Source organism: Podarcis filfolensis (assembly GCF_964270895.1).
Source record: "Podarcis filfolensis genome assembly, chromosome: 8".
NCBI classification, from domain to species: domain Eukaryota; kingdom Metazoa; phylum Chordata; class Lepidosauria; order Squamata; family Lacertidae; genus Podarcis; species Podarcis filfolensis.
In genome coordinates this window covers 56,741,076-56,767,306 of record NC_139611.1, presented here as the reverse complement: position 1 = coordinate 56,767,306, position 26,231 = coordinate 56,741,076, and the positions used below count along the sequence as shown (strand labels likewise).

The 26,231-nt window shown below is 45.8% G+C and overlaps 2 long non-coding RNA genes across 2 annotated transcripts in view; both read left to right on the top strand.

The window, feature by feature from the left end:
- LOC310767883 overlaps window positions 1–26,231 on the top strand; it is a 936,392-nt gene that overhangs the window by 688,642 nt on the left and 221,519 nt on the right. The window lies entirely within an intron of this gene.
- On the top strand, window positions 252–25,916 carry LOC310767898. Its single transcript, XR_014551108.1, has 4 exons — window positions 252–368; window positions 21,136–21,271; window positions 23,532–23,619; window positions 25,727–25,916. It is a non-coding gene; the product is annotated as an uncharacterized lncRNA (long non-coding RNA).

Below are 26,231 nucleotides of genomic sequence, written 5' to 3'. Positions count from 1 at the left end.
ATGACAGAGCCATTTGGAAGGACTCCCCTGCTGTGCTGGAGATCTCTGGGAACATCTGCCTGGGTGGACCGCCCTGGTGGTCATCTTTCATTGACTTTGCATCTGTTCCTTTTTTGTTGGCACTGATTCATGGAAGATGGAAGAAGCTTGTTTTCTGCTGCTGCAGAGGGGAGGACATGAAGCAATGGATTGAAAAGGCAAGAAAGGAGATTCTGACTAAACCTCATGAAGAACTTTCCGATGGTAAGAGCTGACCGACAGAGGCTCCCTTGGGAAGTGGTGGACTCTCCTTCATTGGAAGTTTTTAAGGAGAGGTTAGATGGCCATCTGTCTGGAATTCTTGAGCTGTGATTCCTGCATCCCCCAGAGTAGGACTAGATGACCCCTGAGGTCCCTGCCAACTCTAAATTTCTATGATTCTACCCTTCTGGGACTTGCACTCCGGCAGGCTAAGGTGAGTGAGGCTGGGAGGCTGAGCTGCATTTGAGCAGAATCACCCTTTCAGGGTGAAGGTCTTGCAGGCCAGAGGGAATGGGAAGAACAGGCATACCCACCCCCTCCACAGCACCCCTCTTTCTGGAGATGAAGGAACAAGGAAAAGATACCAATTATTTCTTGCTGCATATTCCCCACTCTGCTGGGAAGAAACTGTACTGAAGTTTTCTCTTGCATTCCCCACCCCCTAAAAAAGAAATAAGGAGGAGGAACAGATTAAATGAAGTTCAAGAGAAGAGCAATAATTTTAATCAGAGGAGAACAACTGGGGGGGGGGGCTGTGCAAGTGAAGCACACTTTCCCTGTGCATTATATTCCACCAATTAATTATTTAGTTACATGCTGTCTGTTATGATGAGAGATAATTAGAGGTAATTAGCTGAAAGAAAAATTAAAGGTGGGGAAAACTGCCAGTTGGTTATGAAAGGAGAGGCTCTTTAGATGACTTCGAAGATCTCAATGTTTGGCTTTTGGGGATATTTATTCCCCCTAAAAGAGGCTACCCAGTGGGGCTTGGTTGATGATGATGAAGCTCCCTCAGGATTAACCTGAGAAGCTGTTCGCCTTTCCATAGAAGACAGTCTTCTAGAAACATTTTCCCGACTCCCAATCTCTAGGCACAATTCTCCAAGAAGTCTCACCTTCTCCATGAATGACTCCTGGTGGATCTTCCAGATGCCCCAAATTTGTCAATTAAGAGCACCAGAAGATCCTGGCTGCTGGATCAGTCCAAAGGACCATGTTATCCCGGTGGTCAACCAGTTGTCCATGGGAAGCTTGAAAGCAGAACCTGAGCACAGCTACACTATCCTCACTTGCATCTGGAATTCTGGAATTCAGGTGCATACCACCTCCAACACTTGAGGTGGAGCACTGTCATGAGGGCTTACAGCTTTAGTAGAATCTGCCAGGAAATTTGTTAAGAGTCATAGAAACGCAGAGTTGGAAGGGTCCCAAAGCGCCATCTAGTCTAGTGCAATGCAGGAATCACAGCTAAAGAATCCCTGACAGATGGCCACCCAACCTCTGTTGAAAAACTTCCAATGAAGGAAAGTCCACCATCTTCCAAGGGAGCTCGCTCCACTGTTGAACAGCTCTGACCATCAGAAAATTCTTCCTAATGTTTAGTCAAAACCTCCTTTCTTGTCATTTGAATCCGTTGATTCGAGTTTCTGCCCTGCAGAAAACAAGCTTGCTCCACGTTTCATTTGCAAGCTGCTCTGTCTCTGCCTCACCTGCAGCCCTGATTTTTTGGGAGAGGCTAAACCTGGAGAGCTGCTTTTACTGTGAGCTCCTCGGGAACAGGAAGGGGAAAGTCACACGGGATAAATGAAAGGGTGTAGAACAAGAGATATCCCCCCCCTTTCCCCATGTGGCATTCCCACCAGGATCCTCAATGTCTCCCATTCCTCTGCGAAAACAGAGAGAGAGAGAGAGAGAGAGAGAGAGAGAGAGAGAGAGAAAAGCCACAACTGCAAGGATAATGGATCTGCCATGTGCTTGTAGATACAATTGATATATGTAGAAAATATCAACTGCCACTGAGAGAGGGGCTGCAGAGGCCAACTCCATTAAATCTGCCGGAATTGGTACATTTGACACACAAAAATGGTTGTAACTCAAAGGCACCGCATGAATAACACAGCCTTTCAAGCCAGGGCCCACCAATGAAATATACGGCGGCCGCCTCACCTCCAGCCCCGCCATGCAATCCGAAATCAATGCCTGCTGTTAGCTGGAGGATGGGAAGAGCCGCCCAGGAGAACATCAAGGCGGAATCCGTCTCCCCTTTAAACAAAGCTCAGAGGCTGCCCAGCACCCCCTGGGAAGCTCCCGCCTCTGGAAAGCAAACGGCAGCCCTCCCCACCAGAAGCCTTTTGAACTTGCCATTGATTCCTCCTCCCCAGCCACGGCTGCACATCATTAAAAATAATCGAAACGCCAGCCTGCACAAAAGGCCCAGCGGATTTTCATACTGTGGCTAAGTGGCGGCTCCTGTGGAGTGATGCTCTGGGTGGGCAGGAGGGAGGGAGCCTGGGTTTCCCGAAAGGGAGCTCAATTAATGGTCGGCAATAGACAACCCCACTCCCTCCCACCCAAAAAGGAGAGGGTGTATCCTCCATTCAGGGCCTCTTGCCAGGATGCCCAGGACTTTAATGTAGACCCTTCCTCTCCTTTCCAGACAGAGATTTCCCCAGCCCACAACAAAATACTTCTATGAAGGCTTGCCGCCAATTCTTCTTACTTGTGTACATCTCAGAAGAGGAGGGAAAGATTCCTGCATTGCCGGGGGTTAGATTAGATGATCCTTGGGATCCCTTCCAACTCTACAATTCTATGAAAAGTGTGTTTATTGTTTATTTATTGAATGCATTTCAATCCCACATTTGTCTCCAAGGACCTGCATGATAGTGTGGCAGCCAATATGTTGTGCCAGCGTGGTGTAGTGGTTAAGAGTGGTGGACTTTTAATCTGGGGAACTGGGTTCGCTTCCCCGCTCCTCCACATGCAGCTGCTGGGTGATCTTGGGCTAGTCACACTTCTCTGAAGTTTCTAAGCCTCACTCACCTCACCAAGTGTTTGTTGTGGGGGAAGAAGAGAAAGGAGATTGTGAGCCGCTTTGAGACTCCTTAAGGGGAGTGAAAGGCGGGATATCAAGTCCAAACTCCTCCTTCTCCTCCTCTTCTTTTTCTTCTTTTGTTTTTTTGGTTGTATAATCTCTTTGACCTGAGATTTATCTTGCACTTGGAAGTAACACCCTTGAAATAAAGGAGGTCCCCCCTCCCGGTTGTCCACACCCCCCCCAAACAACCACGACTGGTCTGCTTACCATCACTGGGATGTTGTTTCTTAATATACAGGAACCATCTTTCCCCTGGCCTTTGACATCTGGGGTACATGTACTTATAGGACTCACACTATTCCTGTGATTTGCTATAGCTGTTTTTAACACTGAATTAAAAATGGTTACAAATGCACCTTTGGACCTGTCAGTGAAGGGCGGGGAATAGGTTTAATAATGACAACAATAATGATGCAATTGTGTGTGTGTGTGTGTGTGTGTGTATGTGTGTGTGTGCATTGGACTTGCGCCGCTTGGGAAATGATCAGCTCGTTAAGTGCACTTTAACGAGACCTTTCCAAAATTAGCAGTTTTGGACACAGTCTGCAAGTGGCAATTTTATCAATCTGTCAATGGGATAAGAAGGTGGGAGGTGCACCCTGATTAAGGTTGTTGGATTGGGGTCATGTCCCCCCCCCACCCCCACCCCAGCATTAGCTATTATGCTCTGAGTAGCAAAGGAGCATTGCTCTAATCCAGTCATTACAAGGGTTCTTAAAAAGAGATTACAGGATTTAGTTTTGTCAATGGATTTCATAGCTGCTCAACCTAATTGGGACGCGCTCTCTGGGTAAGAGCCTTATTGTCTTTGAAAGCGGTTTAACTCCTCTTGCGCCGAAGCGCTGTTATGGAGCCAAAGGGGAACAGACAAGCCTAGATTCGGGGAAGTTGAAGCACAGCTGATGCGTCTCTCATAACCGTGTTTTTCTCCCTTTCCCATAACAGTAGAACTTGTGGATGTTCAGTGAAGCTGAATGTTGGAAGATCAGGACAGAGGAAAAACAAGTCATTTGAGCAGCACATACCGTATTTTTCGCTCTATAAGACGCACCAGACCATAAGACGCACCCAGTTTTTGGAGGAGGAAAACAAGAAAAAAAATATTTTGAATCCCAGAAGCCAGAACAGCAAGAGGGATCGCTGTGCAGTGAAAGCAGCGATCCCTCTTGCTGTTCTGGCTTCTGGGATAGCTGCGCAGCCTGCATTCACCCCATAAGACGCACACACATTTCCCCTTACTTTTTAGGAGGGAAAAAGTGGGTCTTATAGAGCAAAAAATATGGTAGTTAAACTATGGAATTCCCTCCAGCAGGAGGCAGCGATGGCTTTAAAAGAGGACTGGACAAATTAATGGAGAAGAGGACTATTGATGGCTCCTGCCATGATGGCTATGCTCTGCCTCCACAGCTGGAGAGAGCAGTGCTTCTGAGTACCAGTTGCTAGAAGCCACAGGAGGACTTGTGTTCAAATCCCGCTTGCATGTTTCCCACTGGGGCATCTGGTTGGCCACTGTGAGAGGAGGATGCTGGAGTAGATGGGCCATGGGCCTGATCCAGCAGGCTCTCCTCATGTTCATCATCCCACTTGGGGAGAGTCTTGGTGCAAGACAATCAGGCCCAAGTCCAGAGCATCAGGTTTTGAGGGATCTCTTCTAGGCAAGAGGCTGTCAGGGGGCAGCTGCTCCATTTTGATCCCAGACAAACACAGCAGTGTTCTTGAGATTGAACAATGGGCTTTTCCATAGAGCCAGATGCAAAGTATTCAAATAGCTATGGTGGGTGGGGAGTTCTAAGGTATAGGCAGCTACATTTCCTGGCAGTTGCGCTTGATCCAGATATTTATGTCCCCAGGCCAGGAAAGATGGCTGCTGGAATGAAGGGTGCTTTCCTCAGCACTCTCTTAGCACTCTCTCAGCACTGGGAAGTGCCAGACCTCAAGCCTCTAGATGCCAGCCAGGCCCAGAGACAAGCCTACAAGCTGTGTTTCCTACATTGCTGAGGGTTGGACTAGATGACCCTTCCAACTCTACAATTCCACCTGAAACATGTTAAATGCATTCACACACATTTAATGCCCCCTCTAGTTGGGCTCGCAATCTATGTGCAGAGTTGTGGGCACAGCCCCAAATAACACTTGCACTATTTTTTAAAAAAAGGCAAGTTTCTAGTCCTCAAGCTGGGGACTGTGAGGATGGAAGAAGGTAACAGGCAATCTATAGGCTAGCTGAAGGTTTATTCACGCGAGCTGCTTACTCTTGTCGTGGGCAAGCTGCCTATAAGGAACCCACAGTACAGTTCTTTATTCTGAGAGAGAATTCTGTTCAACGTCACACCTTCTGTCCACTGGTGTGGCCCGTCCATCATATTCATTGCCCACCTTCCTTCTTATAGCCAGGCACCAAATGTATATCCATCTTGCAAAATGCTTTTGTCAGAAGACCCGGAAAATGCATTAAGAAGGGAGAGCGAATGGAATTGGTGAGGGTCAGGCTGAGATAAAGAAACACTAGACTTTTATTAACCATAGAGGGGAGTTAAGGTCTGAGACTTATCCCGTCCGCTTATTATTATGGGTTTTGTATTCTCTAAAGAGCAGAGAAAATGGCATCCTTCCAGGAAAGGAGCCAGAGCAGAAAATGCCTGCCTGCCTTCTGATTTAATCCCCCTCCCTTTAAATATTGATTCTTCTTTTTTAATCAAGGAGGGGAAAGAAAAAGAGAAAGGGGTGGGGGGTGGAGAGGGGGGAGGAGCGGTGGGGAGGGGCCCTTGTCTCTGAAAAAGTATAAGCCAGCATGGAGGAAAGAGTTGAATTTCTAATTAAGGTGAAGTTAAATCTGTCTGCGCTAGAGAGGAGCATTTGAGCTGTTTTCTCCTGGGTTCAAAAAGACAATCTGACAAAGTGGAAAGGAAGAGACCTTTGCCGCTGGGTGAGAAACAAGGCAATGAAATTAAAGCTTCTACTGGGTGCCTAGAGCTTCTTGCCTGCTTTTGGCTCTGCTCAAGGCATTAGATTTTGGTTTATTAAAACAAACAAACAAACAAACAAACAAACAAACAAACAAACAAACAAACAAACAAGACCCTTCTGTCTTGGCCAGAACTCAGTGGCAGGATTGATGCCTGGCATGCAGAACATACCAGGTTTGGAACCCCTGGCAGCAGCTTCATGCAGGCAGGGCTGGGAAAGGCTCCCACCTGAAACTGTGCAAAGTCACGGCCAGTCAGAGCAGGAGACTAGTGGTAGCTTTCTATGCTGACAAATGTCACAAAAGCCCTTCTGGATCAGACTGAGAAGGTCCATCTGGCCCAGGGTCCTGCTGCCAATGGGCAGCCGTCAGATACCTCTGGGAAGCCCAGAAGGAGGCCATGAGGACAGCTGCCATCTCCTGCCCTCCTTACAGCAAGTAGGATTGCATAAAACCACCATGGGTAGAGGTATGCTCGCATTCATTCATTCCATTTATTGCATTTATTTATTGGCCACCTTCTCCCCCCCCCCGAATAGCTCAAGGTGGCATACATGATTCTCCCTTTCTGTATTTAATCCCCATAACAACCCTGTAAGGTAGGCTGGGCTGAGAGACTGTGACTGGCATCTAAGGCCACACTCAGCGATCTTCATGGCTCAGTGGGGATTTGAATCCTGGTCTCTCTCAGGTCCTACTCTGACATGCTATAACCACTATATCACACTGACACTCTAGGGCCTCAAAGTAAAAGAAAAAAAGACATTTGATGTCAGATAAAAATGGTGTGGCAGTTGATTTGTGTATCAGCCAGACATCACGCTTGCTTCCATGTTTCCCACAGTACCAGGAAGGTGGCATTTCACAAATGGCCTCACGGGGAGCTGTGTGCTTGCACAACTTTTGTTTGGGTCACTTCCAGGCCACCTCTCTCTTGAGCATCCACCCTGAATTGTCTGTATGACGTTTGTGGGGAGGTTAGATGACGGTCCCAATTTACTGAGGATTCAGTCTGCTTTGTTCCCAGGGAGTTCAGAGGTCATTACCTCAACCAAGCCCTACCCCATAAATTCAAATGCATGGATCTGTCTCGAGTGTAAATCTGTCAGCACGAAACGACGTATGCAGGAACCGGGGGGAACTGGATCCGGTCCATAATATGGATTAATAAATCCCCCCACCCCAATGACCACCTTTGACAGGTGGGTGCCCCTTTAAGGAAGGCTCTTCAATGTATATTCACAAATCAGAACACTCTCCTGGTTATAAATATCTTGTGATGACTCTGAAGGCTATGGAGAGGGACCACTGGGGTCAAAACAGAGATTTTGGTGACATCTACGCGTTTCAGGTACCATTGTTGTGATAGCAGTTGGGTGGGAATGCTGTGTTCTACTCGCCAGCAGTGAGGCAGGACCCAGAAGTGGACAGCTACCTCCCCTCTGTGAAGGGGCTTCTTTCCTTGCATTCTGGAGCTGTCTAATTTCCTGAGGGACAGACCTGCCTCCATTCCCCCCAATGGCTTCCTAAGCAACAAAAAACAGTAATCTTCTTAAGCAGTATCACTTTCCTCTCATATCAACTCCGGGGCTGTTCTACTCCCTCCTGATCTCTGTTTGATTGTTCCCTATGTTCAGACATAATGTAAAAAGTGTTTTTTTTTATTCTGCCAAACCTTTGGGGTATAAAACCCCCCACCAATATATATATATATATCTTGCTGACTCTGCTGCTTGTTTTATTATGCTTCCTTGTATGTTTTTATTGATATTTTAAGTGAGGCTGTTTTTCTTGTAATTTATATTGTTATTCCCCCCCCCTCCTCCACTGCCGGCTGCTATTATGAGGGTGGGGTATAAACATATGGAAAGAAAGAAATTATACTCTTTCCATAACCTCACTATAGGGCACATTCCACCCCTTGCAATAAAAGTCAAAAATACAACTACGGAAATTACTAGACTATATTGCATTGGCTCCCGGTTGGCAGTACCACCCCCAGGGTGGAATTACCTAGCGGAGGCACCAAGAAGCAAGTGGGTGGCAGGGGACCATTGGAGGTGTAAATGAGTACCTGACTTTGAAAAGTTGACATCACTGGATCAAATTCATCATTCTCATTAAATTAATTAAACAAAACACTTTTAATTGGATTTTCAATAAATGTGCAACTAATTGCTACTGTTTTGAATTCTATCTACCTTAGTGGGTCATGCCAACTGCTATTCTGAATAATGCTTTTCATAGAATAGGGGGTGAGGACTGAGGATGAGTTGATGGAAGCGTGGGGGCAGTGGTCTGAAATAGTTTAGGATAGTGCGTCACTTAATTGCTGCTGTTCATCTTTCCCTTGTAGAGAAGGAAGTTGCAGCTATTTGATCCCCTCCCCCAGTATTGGGAGAGGTGTGGGGTGCACCTGCCTTTGAAGATATCACTTTACCAGACTGTCAGGAGCAGCTGGTGCTCACACTGTTACCCCAAGGGTCAGCTGAGGAGGTGAGCCCAACAGGCCAGAAGAGGCTGGCCCTGCTGAAGGAGGAGAGATGCTCGACCAGCTGGAGGATAATGGCTCGGCAAGGTGGCATATTTAGAGGGGGTTCCAAGCAGGGAGGGAGCAAGGACAGAGAAGGAACAGCAGAGAAGAGTAAACGGCTAGGCTGTGGTCAAGCCACAGCACACTGACCTGTTAGGACACACACAGTTTGGGAGGAAGGCCAAGCAGTGGCGTAGCGTCGGTTGTCAGCACCCGGGGCAAGGCAAGTAATTTGCGCCCCCTAACCCGTGGATTTGCGCCCCCTAACCCATGGATTTGCCCTAACCCCAGATGTTGCGCCCGGTGCGGCCCGCCCCCCCTGCACCCCCCACGCTACGCCACTGAGGCCAAGGCAGCAATGTTGGGGCTAGCCATTCCACTCGAGAGTCGAGGAGGGAGGAATGGTTAACTGATGGAAGGGAAAAACTGCTTACACATCTGATGATGGAAGGGTCAATGGGGAAGCACCTCACCTGAATGAAGAGCTCCACAGTTGTCTCTTGAAGGCAAGAAAATCCCTACAACAGCAGCACGAATACTTATTGCAAAGTACTGGAAGACACAAGATCTACCCACCCGGGAAGAATGGCAGATGAAGGTGATGGACTACATGGAACTGGCGGAAATGACTGGCAGAATCCGAGACCAGGGAGAAGAGTCGGTGGAGGAAGATTGTAAGAAATTTAAAGATTATTTACAGAAACATTGTAAAATTAATGAATGTTAGAAGGATGTTGGAATGAAGTTATGTGGTTTTAGCAGAAATGTTATAAAGGTTTAGGAAAAAACAGACTGTTAATTGGTGAAAGGAGGGAAAGTAAAGTTACATTATATTAAGATAAATTACAGGACAAAAATTGGAAAAGATGGAAAGGATTTGCTGAAATAGTTAACCGAACTAGAATACAAAAAAGGGAGGTGTGAGGAGGTCAAGGAAACAAGCAAATGAAAGATAAGTTATGGGAAGATTCGCTGTGTTTTTTTTAAAGGATTTTATTTTTCTGTTTTTTTTCTTTTTCTCTCTTTTTCCCCCTTCATTACTGTGATGTGTTGTTTTGTTTTTGCTTAGTATGGTGTTTTTCCTTTTTCCTTTTGTAACTTTTAAAACTTTAATAAATATTATTTTTTTTTGAAAAAAGAAAATCCCTGGGGCTCTGAAGAACCATCAGAGGAGGGTGGAAGCCATTCACACGAACATTTCTGTCCAAGAGGACAGAAGAAGACACATCCATGCTGGAGTTGCCGGCTGCAACCCAGAGAGCTGGTCTTTCTCTCAGCACTACTGCAGGAGACAAACAGGGACAGGCCAAGGGATTGATGGGCAGGATAGCAGAAACCATGATGGCCACATCTTTTGTAACCTCAAATCTTTAGGGGAACACACTATCTTTGGGTTGTAAGCTGGCAGGCATGGTCCACCAGGTGTCTCCCATCCTTATCTGCAAATATAGCAAAATGGAAGAAGAACGAGAATAACAAACTGTAGCATTTGTTGTTATTGGTTGTATTTAATGCTAGCCCTACTAAAATAGACCAACTAAAAATTAATAAACTGAAACAAAATAAAAAAAAATTCCTACCAGAAGCACCTTAGAGACCGACTAAGTTAGTTATTGGTATGAGCTTTCATGTGCATGCATACCAATAACTAACTTAGTTGGTCTCTAAGGTGCTACTGGAAGGAATTTTTTTATTTTGTTTCGACTACGGCAGACCAACATGGCTACCTACCTGTAATAAACTGAAGTTAGTCACGTCCATTAATTTCAATGGGTTTATTCTGAGTAGGTCTAGCAATGAATACAGCTCAACACCATCACCACCACCACCACTGCCTGCTGACACTAATTTAAATGTATAAATTAATATAGGCAGTCCAAATAAGCATCTAAATGAAATCGACAACTATAATCTATGTGTTCAAATGCAAAAAGGGCAGTAAGATCTTCAGACCATGAGATGATGGTGGATATTAGTCCTTCTAGCCATGCAGCACAACTCATTTCACTCCCAGAAGCCACTTTTGTTCTCTGTCTTCTCTGGAATGTAATTTAAGTGTGTGTGAATACCCGCATATATTGAGGATTTCTCCAAAATGAAGTTGATATGAGCAATAGTTACCAGAAAGAAATCACCACAGGTCACGCCAACATCCCTGGGTTTCTTTCGAGCAGTCCAACCGGGCATTATCATTGGATACTTCAGAAGCATGCTGGCACAAAACACATTCTTGGGGAACTTCACTCTTTATGGTGGCACCCCCCAAATAGCCTTCCCTGGCTCCACTTCCTCTTCATGCTGGCTCTGCAGGCAGGCACTAAATCATTGCTGTTATTTCCATACTTCTTGCTCATCGTGAGTCAATATCGCCCGTTAGCCAAGAAGGCCCTGAGCAACAAGTGGATCCCTCTGCCGGCTGTTTCCTCTGTCAAGTGGATGCATTTGAGGCTCAGATACAGAATCTCATTACTTTCCCCTCACTCGGCTGCTCTATTGATTTCTCCTCATCCTCTTCATTACTAGTCGCATCACAGTTTGGAAGCTGTTTGGAAAAATTTACAAATAGAGGGGGGGAAAGAAGAAAAGAAAAAGAGGAGGGGAAAAAAAATCCCTTCAGGAGGAGCAAGCCCATGACAGACATCAGCAAAAGCAGGGAAGAAAGTTCCCCAGCTGCTAACTCAAACTTCTCCGCTGTGACGTAACTGAGGGAGATGATAGTTCATGGAGGTAGAAGGAACCCAGGCGCCATCTTGTTAGGGGAAGGACCAGTGCTTTCCCTCCCTAAAAAAATGTTTAGGGGTACTCTCATTTCCCTACTCATATTGAAATACCGCCCCTCAATAAGGCCAAACTTAGATTCACAAAATGTTTAGGGGTATGAGTACCCCTGCGTCCCCCCAGAAAAAAGCAGTGGGAAGGACCATAGCTCAACGGTAGGTAGAAGCATCTTCTTTGGATGCAGAAGACCACAGGTTCCACCCCCCATGAAATCTCTAGGTAGGGCTGAGAGAGAACCCTGACTGAAAGCCTGGAGAGTCCTTGTCAGTCTGGACAATCCTGAGCTAAATGGGCCTATAGGTCTGACTTGGGCAGCTTCTGATGTTCCTATTCCAGTCTTTGCCAATCTGGTGGCCTTCAGATGTTTTGGGTTATGACAACTCCCTTCAGCCCTGGCCATACTGGCTGGCATACGTGCCAGCTCCTAGGCGCCGAGGCACTTTGAGCCCCCCATGGTTTTTTTTTTTTGAGGAGGCTGCCCCCCCCACTGCTGAGAAGGAGATCGGCTCCACCTCCTGGCTCCTCGTGACATTGCATGCATGACGTCAGGACTTCACATAGGGGCCCCTCAATCATCTTGAGAAGATGGTGCCTCTGCTGGCTGGTGCTGATGGGGATTTTAGAGGGTGCCAAGTTAACAAAGGATGATTTATTCCAACCCTCTGTCCCCCCCCCAACCCCCTGTAATACATTCCTGTAGCTGCGTTGGGGTCTTGAACCAAGAGGTGGAGAAGGAGACACTACAAGGCAATCGGCCTTAGATTCTGAGGATAATGGAATAGCCACATCCTCAGAACATATAATGAGAAATGTATAATGGGAAACTCAGGTTGAAAGGCAGCATGGAGGAATGTTTGCTTAGCTAGAAGCTGGGAAAGTGATATGAGAAGGGGCAGTTGGAGGCAAAGGCCACACAGAACTGTGTGTGTAGGCAGTGACACCTCACACCCCCAGGACATGCCCGAGGCACGTATGTGCACAAGGTATCCACGTGACCCTCCCCAGTTGCACGAGGCTTCCTCACCCGTGCCCCTGGCAGATTGCAGGAATGTTGATGGGCATCCACCAAGGATTCAGGTGTCGGCCGGCTTGATTAGTTTCCCCCCTCAGATGAATTCACTCCCCATTTCCAATTACTTATTTCTTTTGTGCTTCCAGAAGGAAACTCTTCCACCCCACCAGAAGGCCTGACATTCATGAAATCACATGTCAGCTGCCTGGCGGCAAATGACACCTTGCGGGCCCCAGGCACCAACGAAATAAACTCTCCCCCAGTATTTAAAATAAATAAGAAAAGATGCTCGGCTCTGGGTAATTTTGCCTTGTCAGACGCAGAGTGACAAGCCGCACGATGCACTTTCCCCACAACCTCCCTCCCTTTTCTATGACAGGCAAAACTGAACTTTCCATCAAATGATGCTTAATGGAAGCAGTGTCTGAAGCCACGGACTTTCGGAACCCATCCAGGGAAGAATTCAGGCCTAATGAGAGGATGTGCTAATGACAGGGATGGAGACAGAGGGATGCCTCCCTCTTTGGACAGTGGAGCACAGGGCAGTCTGGTTTCAGAGATCCAAATATCCAAATATCACCTCCTAGACACACATGGTAGGATGTCCCTTTATTCTTTGGAGAAACATTGGAGGGTATGGAGTTATCCGACCCCCGAGCCGTCTGAAGGCAATTTTGCATTGGGAAATTTTTAAAATGTCTAATGTTTTATTATGCTTTTATACATGTTGGAAGCCACTCAAAGTGGCTGGGGCAACCTAATAATAATAATAATAATAATAACAAAATTATCATTATGGAATGGGATGTCCCTATTTTCAATGGAGAAATGTTGGAGGGTACATGCTCTGTAGCCTCTTCAAATACTTTTGAGTGCGAAGTGAAGGACACGAGACAGGTGTTGGTCATCAGGTGAGCTGTGCATAAGCAAGCTGCCAGCTAGCTCTGCGAAGGCTCTTTTTATTAGCACAATATGCAAAACCAGTCAGATACATTTTGGACTGTGCCCTTTACACATCTTCCAATCATGTGATCATGGGGTGGTACAAAGTTATTTTGGCACCTGTTTCCACCGTGTCATTTTCCCCTTGAATTATGTATAATGAAGGAGACAAAGGTCACAGACAGGGCGCTACTAAGAGAGCAAAGGTTAGATAGAGGGCATGATGTTCAGACAGCTATGGCTTGTCTGTGGGTGGAAGTGTGCTCCACACCCGGCGATCATTCCATGAGTGGCTGCAACTGCGATTATGCTTCTTACTCATTTGGATAGAGGTTTCTCTCTGTATATATAGGACACCTTTTTGCACAGTGGGAATGTTGCTGAGATAGCTCAGTCACGCGTGAGATTCTTAATCTCACGGTCATGGATTTGAGCTCCACATTGGGCAGAAGATCCCAGCACTGCAGGGGGTTGGGCTAGATGACCCTCGTGGTCCCTTCCAACTCTACAACTCTGTGATTCTATGTAGAAAGGTAAGACTCACATGTCCACTCACTCTTCACTTCTTGCCTCATCCACCACCGGCACGTGGCTCCTGGCATGTGGCCTAGAAGGGAACATAGTCTGCAGGGACTGAAAAAGATTCATTGCAGTGGAAGAAGAGTTCCCCAGTCCTGCACAGAGCAGAGCAGTAGGGGGTCCTCAATCCCATTCCCTCCACAAAAGGCAGAATCTGCAACTGCACTACGGAAAAAGAAAAAAGGGCACGCAGCAGAACCCATAACTTCAGATAGTCCTGCAGCCTTGAAACTGTGAGCAAAATCTACACACATTTTGGCACTCATTATCTGAAACCATGTTTTCCTGTCTGAATGGCAAGCTCTACATAGGCATCCTTCTGCTCCCTTTGATTGGAGGTGGTGTTAAGAGATCTCCCAAACGGACTCTGTGCCCAAGACCTTCCTGCTCCACTGGATCAGCGCTGACCTTTCTCCAGTCCCAAATTTGTAATGTGGTAAACTAAGCTTGCCTAATGAGCTGCACTATAATCATACCCTCCTTGCATACTTCTCATTTGGTGAGCACTCTGAAGGCAAAGAACTTGTGTGGCAAGCTAAATACCAGAGAGTCTGTCAGATACAGTGAATCAGGGAAGCCAGGCAGAAGCATCTCAGGGAAATGGGAGGCTGCATCTCTATCCTTTCAAGAGCTACAACTCACAGATTCATCCAAATGAGTTCTACTGTATATGCCCAAAGAGGCTTTAGATTTATCTGCCTCAAATAGCCCCCATGTGTAAGGTGGGGGGAGAAATTTGGTTTGGTTTACATTTCCAAACTCACCTAAGTCCTAAAAAGATCTTCACTGGCTCCCACTAAGTTTCTGAGCACAATTCAGAATGTTGGTGCTGACCTTTAAATCCCTAAACAGCCTTGGCCCAGTATACCTGAAGGAGTTTCTCCACTCCCATCGCTCAGCCCAGACTCTGAGGTCCTCCTCTGAGGGTCTTCTGCTGGTTCCCTCACTGCAAGAAGCAAAGTTACGATAAACCAGGCAGAAGGCCATCTCGTTAGTGGCACCCTCTCTATGGAATGCCCTCCATTCAGATGTCAAGGAGATAAAGAATTACCCAATTTTTAGAAGACATTTGAAGGTAGCCCTCTATCGGGAGATTTTTAATGCTTTGTGTTTTCATTATGTTTTTAGATATGCTGTAAGCCAGCTACCCAGAGTGGTTGGGGAAACCCAGCCAGATGGACGGGGCATAAATAAAAATGCTATTATTATTATTTACACTTCCTGCAACAATAAAAAATTCGGCTACTCTATAAAAATGAGCACTGCTCCAAATTTTGCAGTGCAGGTTTCCAAGCAAAAATTTTTCCACCACCACCTCTCTGGTTGTTTCCACACTAATGCTCTTTGATGCAGCTTAGATAGGCATTGCTTTTCTGCTGTGAGCTTGACAGAGCTATTTTGACTTCTCCCACCTATGCAAGAGGTCCAGATTGTTGGCACCTGTCTGTCTCGAGAGACAATGGAGTGCATCTCCATTAAAACCGAGGTTCCATACAGCACTTAACATACCACTACAGGTATATTATCGAGCCATTGCCCTCCTTACGGCCAAGACCCTTTTCCATTTGCAAAGGGGCCCTACTGACATTTATTGAAAACTTCCTGTTGGCAAGTTCAGCCCATTTTTCCTCCTATCGATAAGGGGAGGGGAGCTGCCAGTCCTCCTCCTGGGCAGCCTCTGAACTGCCTCTTGAGCTGCCTCTCAAAATTGCCCCAGTGTCAGTTCAGGGAGGGGGAGTATTATGCCAAGGACAGACCTCTGGGCTTTTGAGACACTTCTGCACGCACCCAAATGCTGCCCTCCATTGACATGATGAGCATTTTGTTTGTTGGGTCTAGGCTGCTTTCCTTATTGTTCCACACATATTTCTGGGGCTGGGCAAGCAAGTTTCAGCAGCCCTATATCACTGACAGCCTCATGGCTCCATGCATGATATTGCTTATTACCATGTACATGCCCTATTAGCGGGGGAACAAATTAGATTAACCTAATGTAGTACATCATTATTTAACACCGTTTCAGTCCCTGCTGCTCAAAATCCAGCTTTTAATAATCCAGGAGCTGTGCTTGCCCTGCCAAGCTGATTCTCCAAGCTTGCAAACACTGGAGGCGGGGATCCCTAAGATTATTGTGCTGTTTTACTGAGTCTTATTGTGTTGTGAGAAAACAGAGCAAAGAGTCCGGGGTGTTCCTGAATCCCGAGATTATCCTGCGCTCCAGGTGCATGCAGGGAATGGGGAAGGGGTGGGGGTGGCAGTTCCCATAACTATCTGAATTCCCCACTGAGTAATTGCAAAATCCTCTGGTGCATCCAAGCCAAGTTGTAATGTTATTAACTTAGCCAGGCAGAAGCCAGCAGGGGAGGGGAGAGAAAAAGTAATCACGACTCTTTTCTCTAAAAATGGAGCCGAGGGATAATTGAGTTGAGCAGAACAGAAGTGCGGCGTTTCCGTTGCCTGAAAAAAGGCAATGATGATGAACAGAACTTACTGGTCTCTCCATATTGATTTATCTTTGGGCGACTCCAATAAATGAATTAACAGGAAGTTATTGAAAGGGGCACCGGTGGGCTTTTGAAACTTTCATAACTCCACATTCACAGCCTTTTCTCCAGCCCCAAAGATCTTGCAATATTTGCAAAGTTTCCCAAACTTTCTCTTGGAGAGAGCTCACTTCTCTGCTCTGCAAGACACGGGAACAGCAGTGTAATATGTCTAATCCTCATGAGCATTTCTATTTTTATTTTATCAGAAAAAAATGGCAAGGCTGCCATAAAAAATATGGTTTTATAAGATAGGAGTAATCAAAACAGTTAAGAAACAAACAGGAGCAAGAATAACGACTTATACAGGGTAAAACCATTCAAGATTGTCTTGACATGTGGAACGACAACATCTTTATATGTGACGTAATTTAGACTGCAGTCTACATCCACATTCCTGGGAGAAATGCAATGGGGCTTACTTCTGGGTAGACATGTTTAGCATAGGATTACACTGTTAGTCCCTGTAACAAACAGTTGCTAAGTGGAAGGTTGAATCCTGCTCTCTGCAGTGCACCGGCAGGCAGAGCCAGCCCACCCATGAGGTTGGATGAAGCGGCTGCCTTAGGTGGCATCTCCCAAGGGTCATCACTCCTGTTTCTCCTTGTCTGGCTTCCTCCTGTGCTCATTTTCTGCTTGTGGGGGTTTGTAAAAAAGGGAGAATTCTGAAGAGGGATCTCCATTACCTCAATCAGTACCACTGCATTCTTCTTTTTCCACCTCATTTTGCATCCAGAGAGGGGGTGCTATATGTCCAAGCCTCAGGACAAGCCAGCTCCAAATATTCATAGAAGGAAGGTTCTGCATCCTGGGAATTTCCCAGAAAGTCTTGAGGGTGTAGAATCCCACCATTTGAAATAGACTCCTTTGAAAGGTGGTGGACGCTCCTTCATTGGAGATTTAAAAACAAAGGTCGGATGTCCATCTGTCAGGGATTCTTTAGCTGTTATTCCTACATTGCAGGGGGTTGGACTAGGTGAAGTCCTTTCCAACTCTACGATTCTATGATTTCTTAGGTATTTTTAGAGGGTCAAGTCATACTGTTAGATCATTGCCACTGATCAAGCTGCAACAATCCCTAATCTCCTTCTACATGCCACAAGGTCCATTTCTCAAAACGAGATGACCAGAATCTCGCTATGGTAGCGGAGAATAAACAGGGTATTACTTTCTCAGCTGTTGATAGAGGCAGCTATTTCCAACTTTATTACATTGTGCACTTGACCCTCCATGACCTTTAATAATTCACCTTAAAACAATCATAAAAAAGGATGAAAGAGAGGATGCTTCTATATCTTGGGATTGATTTCCTGCCAGTCTGCTCAGCAGAGACAACTCTCAGCAGCATAAACTTTGGCCACCTTTCAATGAAGGCTCAGCTGTCTCCAGCTGCAGGGCCCCCAGGAATATCTCGGATGGGTGAGAGGAAGACTTTCAGGCCAAACCGGGGGCTGTGGAAGAAGTGCAGAGAGAAAAGTTTTTCTTCCTCTCTCATAGCACTAGAACTCATGGAGGTCCAGTGAAGATGAATGTTGGAAGATTCAGGACAGAGAAAAGAAAGTCCTTCCTCGTGCAGTGCATAAAGTATGGAACTTGCACCCACAGGAGGCAGAGATGGCCACCAACCTGGATGGCTTTCAAAGAGGATCAGACAAATTCATGGAGGAGAAGGCCATTAGCCATGATGGCTGTGCTCTACTCTGCAGAACCACCTGCACTGCAAGAATCACAGCTAAAGAATCTCTGCTTAAAAGCCTCCACTAAATCATAGAATCATAGAACTGTAAAGTTGGAAGGGACCTTAAGGGTCATCTGATGCAATGCCCTGCAACACAGAACTCACAGCTTCTCCTCCCCTTCTCTACCATCAGCCAAGTTCTGCCTGAACTTTAGACTCATCCTTCCGCTGCCCTTTGGGACACAGCTACCCCCTTGCCTTGACACTTCAGCTCATAACCTCTCTTGCCTGACACCACAGTTTGGTTTCTGTCTCGCTCCAAAGCTGATGGTCATCCGTCCTTGGTTTAAAAACCTCCAGTGAATAATAGAATCATAGAACTGTACAGTTGGAAGGGAATACCAATGGTTACCTCACCAACCCCCTTGCAAGCATCCACCTCCTTCTGAGGTCGTCCATTCCACTGCCAAACAGCTCATATCATCAGGAAGTTATTCCCAATGTTTGCTCAGAATGCCGTTTCTTGTCACTTGAATCCATTGGTTTGGGTCAGAGCTCTCTTTGGTTTTGAAAGGAGGTGGCATGTTCAGAATCAACCCAGGGGAGACTATATGAAGTCTTTGCATTGACCAGGCCTGGTGTAAATGCTGGAAGAGTGGTGGCTGCCTCTTCTTGCCTTGGCCAACCTTCAGCCGAGACTGGGGAGCAGCCCATCCACAGGCCAGCTTTGGTGCCTGGCATGGCCACACTTGGTGGCCCCATTGTATCTCACTCATTATGAGGGGTTGATCAAACAAACATCCTGGAACTCATATGGATGATTATGATGTCACTGAAGAATGGGGTAACCCATAAAACACAGTCCAGGACCAGTCCAGAATCCAAAGGTTCCGCTAGGAGTCAGTCCAACAGGGCCAAGGCAGGACACAAAGCAGGAAACCAGGCAAGGACGGGTACAGGATCTCAGGCAGGATCTAATATACAGCAATGCTGCTCCCGCAACCTGGGGCGGGGTTCGACAGCCTTTTATCTTTGTCGGGGTAGCAGCCAGTCCTGATCCCCTGGTGACTCACCTCCCTGTTTCGCCAGAAGGCGAGCACTCCTCCTGCGAGTACTCAGGTCTCTCCTTCTCTCAGACCTTAGTCTCTGCAGCTTGGGAGACGTCAGTGGGTTACTAGACCCAAGGGCTGCCTCAGCGTCCCCTGACCAAACTGGTAGTGGAGCAGCTGTAAATGATGGCCCAGCTGACGGCAATGAGGTAATCTCTGCATCTGGAGCCAGGGCAGGCCCAGGCCCCAGACTCGGCCCAGCTGGTGTTTGTTGTAGGGGAACCTGTGCAGACTGGGACTCTTTAGGATCAGGCCCCAGACTTGGTTCAGATGATGCCTGAGGCAAAGGATCTGGTGCAGACTGAGTCTCCTCTGGTTCTGAGTCCCAGGCCATCACACTGAGATGCTCTACATGTGAAGACTAACTGATAAGATTTTCAGATTATTTATATCTCTCCAGAAGCCAGCAAGTGTCCCCTACAGGGCCTTTGGGGCTCCATTGTCCACAATGCTAATACTGGCAGCCTGTGGCTAGCAAGAGAGCAGCGAGTTATTAAACTGGAGGTAACATGTACTAAATTCAAATTAAATGTGGGGAAATAGATGGGGGTGTTTGTGACTTTCTCATAAATCAGCCAGCAGCTGATGTGCCATTGTCAAATAGCACATTTATTTTGATCTTTTAAAGTGAGTGTGTGTGTTTGCTACTAGAACTGGGGGGGAGGGGGAGACTTTAAAATCCCTTTCCCACCAATAAAACTAAAAGTATTTTGAAAGTTTAATTTAATTTATGTCACAGTTTAGATTTATTGCAGCTGGGACGATGGAAATAGACTGATCGGTGTTTTGTCAGTTTCGGTCTCTGGTTGCCAAGGCAGCCGCAGCGATTGTTGAAAAAAGAATATATGAGGAGAAACAAACCGGCAAATCCATGGCAGTTTGGCGGATTCCAAGAGCAAGTTGGGTGGAGGAGCTGCACTGATCTACAGGCCGTGCGCAAGAGAAATAACAAACAACCTTCACTTTGGCATTCCACATTCTGCATTAAGAAATGGTGCCTCTGTGGCCTTTGCAAATTATACAGATTGCTGATGAATTTATCATCTTGCAGTTTATTTTGCAATTTGACTATTTAACCATACTTTCAGCTAGTTTTGCTAGTCGCTGAGAAAAGCAAGCCCTAACCTCTAGAGATAATAACTTAGAAAACTCAATTTCTCAGGGAGTTAAGTGTAGCACTTAGTACTACATTCTGCACCTCATCTCATGTTAACAATAAAACAGAGTATTAAAACTTAAAACAAAAGCCAAGCCCAGTTTCTAGCCTTATGGCTTAATAGAACATTTTGCATGTATACCGTGAAGAAGTGTGTGGCATCAAAGTCTAAGAAACCACAAAAGGCTTGAAAAAAGGATGGAGAGCAATGGTCAAGTGGTGAGCAGTCTGGGCTCCTGACAACTGAATTCCAGAACCTGAACTTCTTTGAAAATTTGTAAAATTTTAAATCTGCGCTGGATTAGAATTCTGTTCATGTTTGTAAATGGCTTGCTCTGAAAAGAGGGTTTATGCAAGGACCTCAAAGAAAACCTGCAGAATGAGCCTGTGGGTTTTTGGGATGTGGGAGCAATAGAAGAATGTGGAAGATCCTTTTTTTCGTATCTGAATTACCTGAGAGCTTAACATTAAGGCAGGTGGGATTTTATCTTTTTCATTTCCATTTCCAATCCACATGGCTGCAGTTGATTAAGAAATGTTTCCTTCTTCTTGATTTAGGTATTACAACCTACTGGTGTTTTCCACTACATTGTTTCCATTTGCTCTCCTGCAGAAAACAGGTTATATTCTCTGCTGATGCATTCCCAGCATCAAAGCCCCCATCACTGGAAATGTGCACATTGTGTGATTGGACTAACAGCCTTGGTTGTTTCTTGTTTCAGGTGGTTCAAATACCTTTTTGCTTGGTGTCTTAAAATACATATTCACTCCGCGCTCTTTCGGATGCCTGCATTTTACATGAATTGCCCTTTGGAAAGGATGCGCTGTCAAGCTCCCTTGTTATTTCTGCTATTGCTGGTAGGTGTAATGTTAATGTAATCTTGCTATATTTATAGTACCGTACTGAAATATTGGGGCTTTTTCGGTATGCTGTTATGTTGCACTATATTGTTATGCAAGTGTTCTTACAATTATTGTTATTGTTAAATTATTGTTAAATTTATTAATCCTTTTCTTTTGCCGTGGGCAACTCAAAGTGACCTACGAAAAAAAAGGAAAATAAAATAAAAGACATGCGTTTATTAAAACCGGGGCTGGGGGGAAGTTTGATTTTGAAATGCATTCCTGCTTTCTTTGTTGCAAGTCACTTTGAGAATGATTATTTATATGGAAAGGTGGCATACAAATAAGACAATGAAGGAACTGAAGGGAGGGCCAGCTCCTGGGGGAGCAACTCAAAAGCTCTCCATGTTGCTGCTTTTGGACAAGGCCTTTGGATTCCTTACACCACCAAACAGAGAACAACATAGAACAAGCCAGGAATCGCATGGAATTGATATGGATAGCTCCAAGGGGCTAGTTTTGTCATCATGGTGCCCTTGAGATATTGTTGGGCTCTGACTCCCATCAGCCCCAGGCCAACTAGCATGGCTGATGATCAGGGATGATGGGAGTTGGAGTCCAACTGTGGGTGTGTTTACATTACTGCCTTAGAGTTCAGTGAAGTGCTACCCCCTGGAAGGGGGGGGGTTCACAGCTCTTCCCCCACATCCAGCTGTTCACATCAGCATGGCTTCATACCTTTCTGTCTGTGAACACACTAGGTCAGGCACCCCCGAACTCAGCCCTCCAGATGTTTTGGGACTACAGTGGTACCTCAGGTTAAGTACTTAATTCGTTCCGGAGGTCTGTTCTTAACATGAAACTGTTCTTAACCTGAAGCACCACTTTAGCTAATGGGGCCTCCTGCTGCTGCCTCACTGCCGGAGCACAATTTCTGTTCTTATCCTAAAGCAAAGTTCTTAACCTGAAACACTATTTCTGGGTTAGCGGAGTGTGTAACCTGAAGTGTATGTAACTTGAAGCGTATGTAACCTGAGGTACCACTGTAAAACTACCATCATCCCTAGCTAACAGGACCAGTGGTCAGGGATGATGGAAATTGTAGTCCCAAAACATCTGGAGGGCCGAGTTTGGGGATGGCGGCACTAGGTGGCATTGATGGGACGGGGACATATTTACCCTCTGCAAAGGTTTTCACATATTGGCTAGAGATGAATCAGGAATGGCTTAAGGACTTGAGTCAGTGTGAAGCTGGTCTGAGAAACGAAGTCAAACAGTAGCATTTTATAACCAAGTACACACTAAATATGTATTTTGGATAGTATTGTGTGAACATGGATTAAAAAGCCAATGCTGGAAAGGCAACAAGTGCCTATTCAATGGGGGTGTGACCATGAACAGAGCCAAGGGGGTGGGGACAGCTACCCTTCCTAAATCAAGTAAATAAATAAAAATACTTCACTAAAAATGGAAATTGTAGAAAGATTTTGACAGATATTTCTGAGCACTTGGGGTCAAAATAAAGCAAATCCCCATAAATCTTGACTGCTTAGCCAGGATTTATGTTAGGGGGTCAGGTAGTCAAGATTTATGTTAGGGGGGCAGAACACCCACCTGTCATCAACTCCTGTTTGGCTCTGTCTAGCAGATTCAGAATGAAATGTCTTAATAACAGTTGTTTTGCATTACATTACTTCTGCTTGGGTCACAAGACCAGTAGGTTCTGTTAGGTCTCCTGTGCTCATTGTGTGGTCTTGGACAAATCATTTCCCCCCCAGTTTTACTTCCATGTCTGTAAAATGGTATAACCACTACATGTTTTCCAGGGTTAACACACTAGAGATTGCATAGCAAATAGCATTTCTGTGGGGAAGTGATTAGTAATACATTCTTGGCTTCAAACCCAGTTAGTGTTAGTGAATGCATGTTGCAAACGTGTTTGCCTTAGATTCTGTTTCGGAAATGGATGAGTAGGCTCAGCCAATCTGTCTTCCATGGCTAATTGGCAAGGCACTTGTCTTGGCCTCTTTTACTGTCACCAAAGTCCTGAAATGTTTTCATCTCTAATTCATAATGAATTAGCCTTTCATTATGCTGAAAAATTAAAATTTCATACGAAATAAATATTCATTTTTGAATGGCGGATGTGTCCCATCTATCTCATGTACAAAACACCCATTTGACTTGCGAGTGCTCATTATGAATTTTTGTTAATTAGAAGGCTAATTGTGCTTACAACAGTTTTTCCCCAGACCCACCAATTCCTTTCTTGCAGCTGGCAAGGGGACAACCAGATGTGTTTCTGTGTGTAATGCTGCTATTACCAGAAAACCCGTCTTTCTACTGCTGAAAATGATATGAAGGTGAATTACAGAAACCTATATAGTCCTCTTCAGGCTTAAACTGCCCCCTTGCCCCCCTCTCAGTATAGACTGGGTGCCCCCCTCTGCCCCAACCTTCCTGCAATGAGAAGTCTGAAGGGAGCTTCTCAGCATGTTTATCTGAGGACAGTTAGAAGCCTCCTTGCATTATCAGGGTTTCTGATCACAATAAAGTGTACATATTAAGATGCCAAAGGACTACAGGAAGCAGCCATGAGGCAAAGGCTAGACCAAGAGAAGGAACCTCTCAGGGGAGAGGGTCATCCAGGGGAGGAGAGCTGTCAGAAAAGCTTTTGAGCCTCTGTGAGAGTTGGTTATGCCACATGCAGCCAATGTGGTGGCCCTCTGGATGTTGTGGGACACGGGTGGCACTATGGTCTAAACCACTGAGCCTCTTGGGCTTGCCGATTGAAAGGCTAGAAGTTCCAATCTGCACGACGGGGTGAGCTCCCGTTGCTCTGTCCCAGCTCTTGCCAACCTAGCAGTTTGAAAGCATGGCAGTGAAAGTAGATAAATAGGTACCGCTGTGGCGGGAAGGTAAACGGCATTTCCGTGTGCTCTGGTGTCCGTCATGGTGTCCCATTGCACCAGAAGCGGTTCAGACATGCTGGCCACATGACCTGGAAAGCTGTCTGTGGACAAACGCCAGCTCCCTTGGCCTGAAAGCGAGATGAGCGCAGCAACCCCATAGTCGCCTTTGACTGGACTTAACTGTCCAGGAGTCCTTTTCCTTTTCCTTTACCTTTTACCTGTGGGACTCCAGCCCCTGTCAGTCCCACTAAGCACGCCCAATAGTCAACCAACAAGCAGAACCTGGGCACAAAAGCACTTTCTTTTCCCTGGTTTCCAGCAATTGGTATTCAGAAGCAGAGCTTGGCATCAAGGCTAGCCCTCTCCTCAATGAGCTTGTCTAAGCCACTTTGAAAGTCATCCAAGGGCTCATCCACACTTGCCTTTCCTCTGCTTACATTTAAGTGTCAGAAGCTTGTCCTACTCTTGAGTAGGACCCTGGCAGAGACACATGCCTGACTGGCATGTTTCCTCCCTCCTGGTCATTTGTTCGGGAGCTTCAAAAGCTTTCTTTTGCCCGAACATCACAGCGACCAATGCCAACAGACATCGGCACACTTAGGGATCCGCAGAGTTTTCACAGCTTACGTAACAGACCTCAGTAACTCACCATTTTGGCTAATCTACTTTATTTACATATAAATACACATGGAGCACTGCAACATGGCTCCTCCTCTCTCTAGCATCAGACAGCAAAGAGAAAAAGAACAAAGAACAATAGTCCCACTTCACGGAACACAGTAACACAAACGTCCTGCCTCCGTCACTTCCCACTCTGTGGAGTCAAAACATACACCATGTGATAGACAAAAATCCCATGACTGCAACCATGGAGCAGGAATTCTAACATGTATGTTATGTATTTTATCTCGTATGCAAGTCAAAACTTATTTTGTCTTAACATTTGCATTTTACAAAACTTTATGTGCCTCTTTTGAGCAAAGGTTTGGAGAAATTTGCAAGATCTGGAGGACAAGCCTGTCTCAATCCATGCATCTGTATGGGAGATTGCACCCTAAGCCAGTTTCCACTGGGATTCTGAGGATTCTAGTTCCTCAGACATCTCTCTATTCTGTCCTTGTCTCAGCACTAGGCTGTGGAAGGAAGCAGACACGCTGAATATTCAGGGGAACACATTGATGGGGACAAGGTGGCACGCTGCAGTGGAGGGAGGGGTGGGCTGCTGGGCTTTCAGACCAACATTGGATACTTGCAGGGATTTCTAAAAAGGCTGCTTGGAAGATCTGCTGTGAAATGCTCCATCTCTTGTCTCCGTTTGGAGCATCTCACACACCAGATGGTGGCCAGATGCAGTCCAGAGCTGAAGAATTTGTGTGTGCAGATTGTATGAAGCTACAAGGGAGGACAGATTCAGCTGACGTTCTGCAATGTGCTCAGATCAGAATGAGAAAGTTGTGCTGGCTTAAAAATCTTCCATCAACACAAAATGCACCACTCACATCATTTTAACAAGCGTTTAGTTATGATCTGATTCCCGTTTTTAATTTTATTTTTGCAGGTCACTTCAGGACTCCTTTGGCTGTGGGAAGTGAGGAACACATCTAGTGAACCGAACAACTTTGACACATGTGTTGAGGTTGCTTCCAAGTTTCAGTTTGGCAAAAGGCAAATCTACAGATTCCAAGTCCCGCGGAAAGTAGGCTGGCACATTGGTCAAGGCAAGCAAGTCTGCTGATAGCAAGAAAAGCCCATAGGCTTGATTGTAAATAATGTGGTTACAGAAGAATTTGCTATTGAGAAAGGGTCACGACAGGGGTGCCCAATATCCCCACTACTTTTCATATCGGTCCTGGAGGTCTTATTAAACATGATTAGAGAGGACCAGCTGGTTAAGGGGGTTCAGGTCGGAACTAAACAGTATAAACTGAGAGCATTTGCAGATGATCTAGTTTTAACCTTGCAAGAGCCAGACACTAGTACAAAAAGAGTTTTAGGACTAATACAAGTATTTGGTCAAGTAGCAGGCTTTAAGCTGAACAAACAGAAAACGAAAGTACTGGACA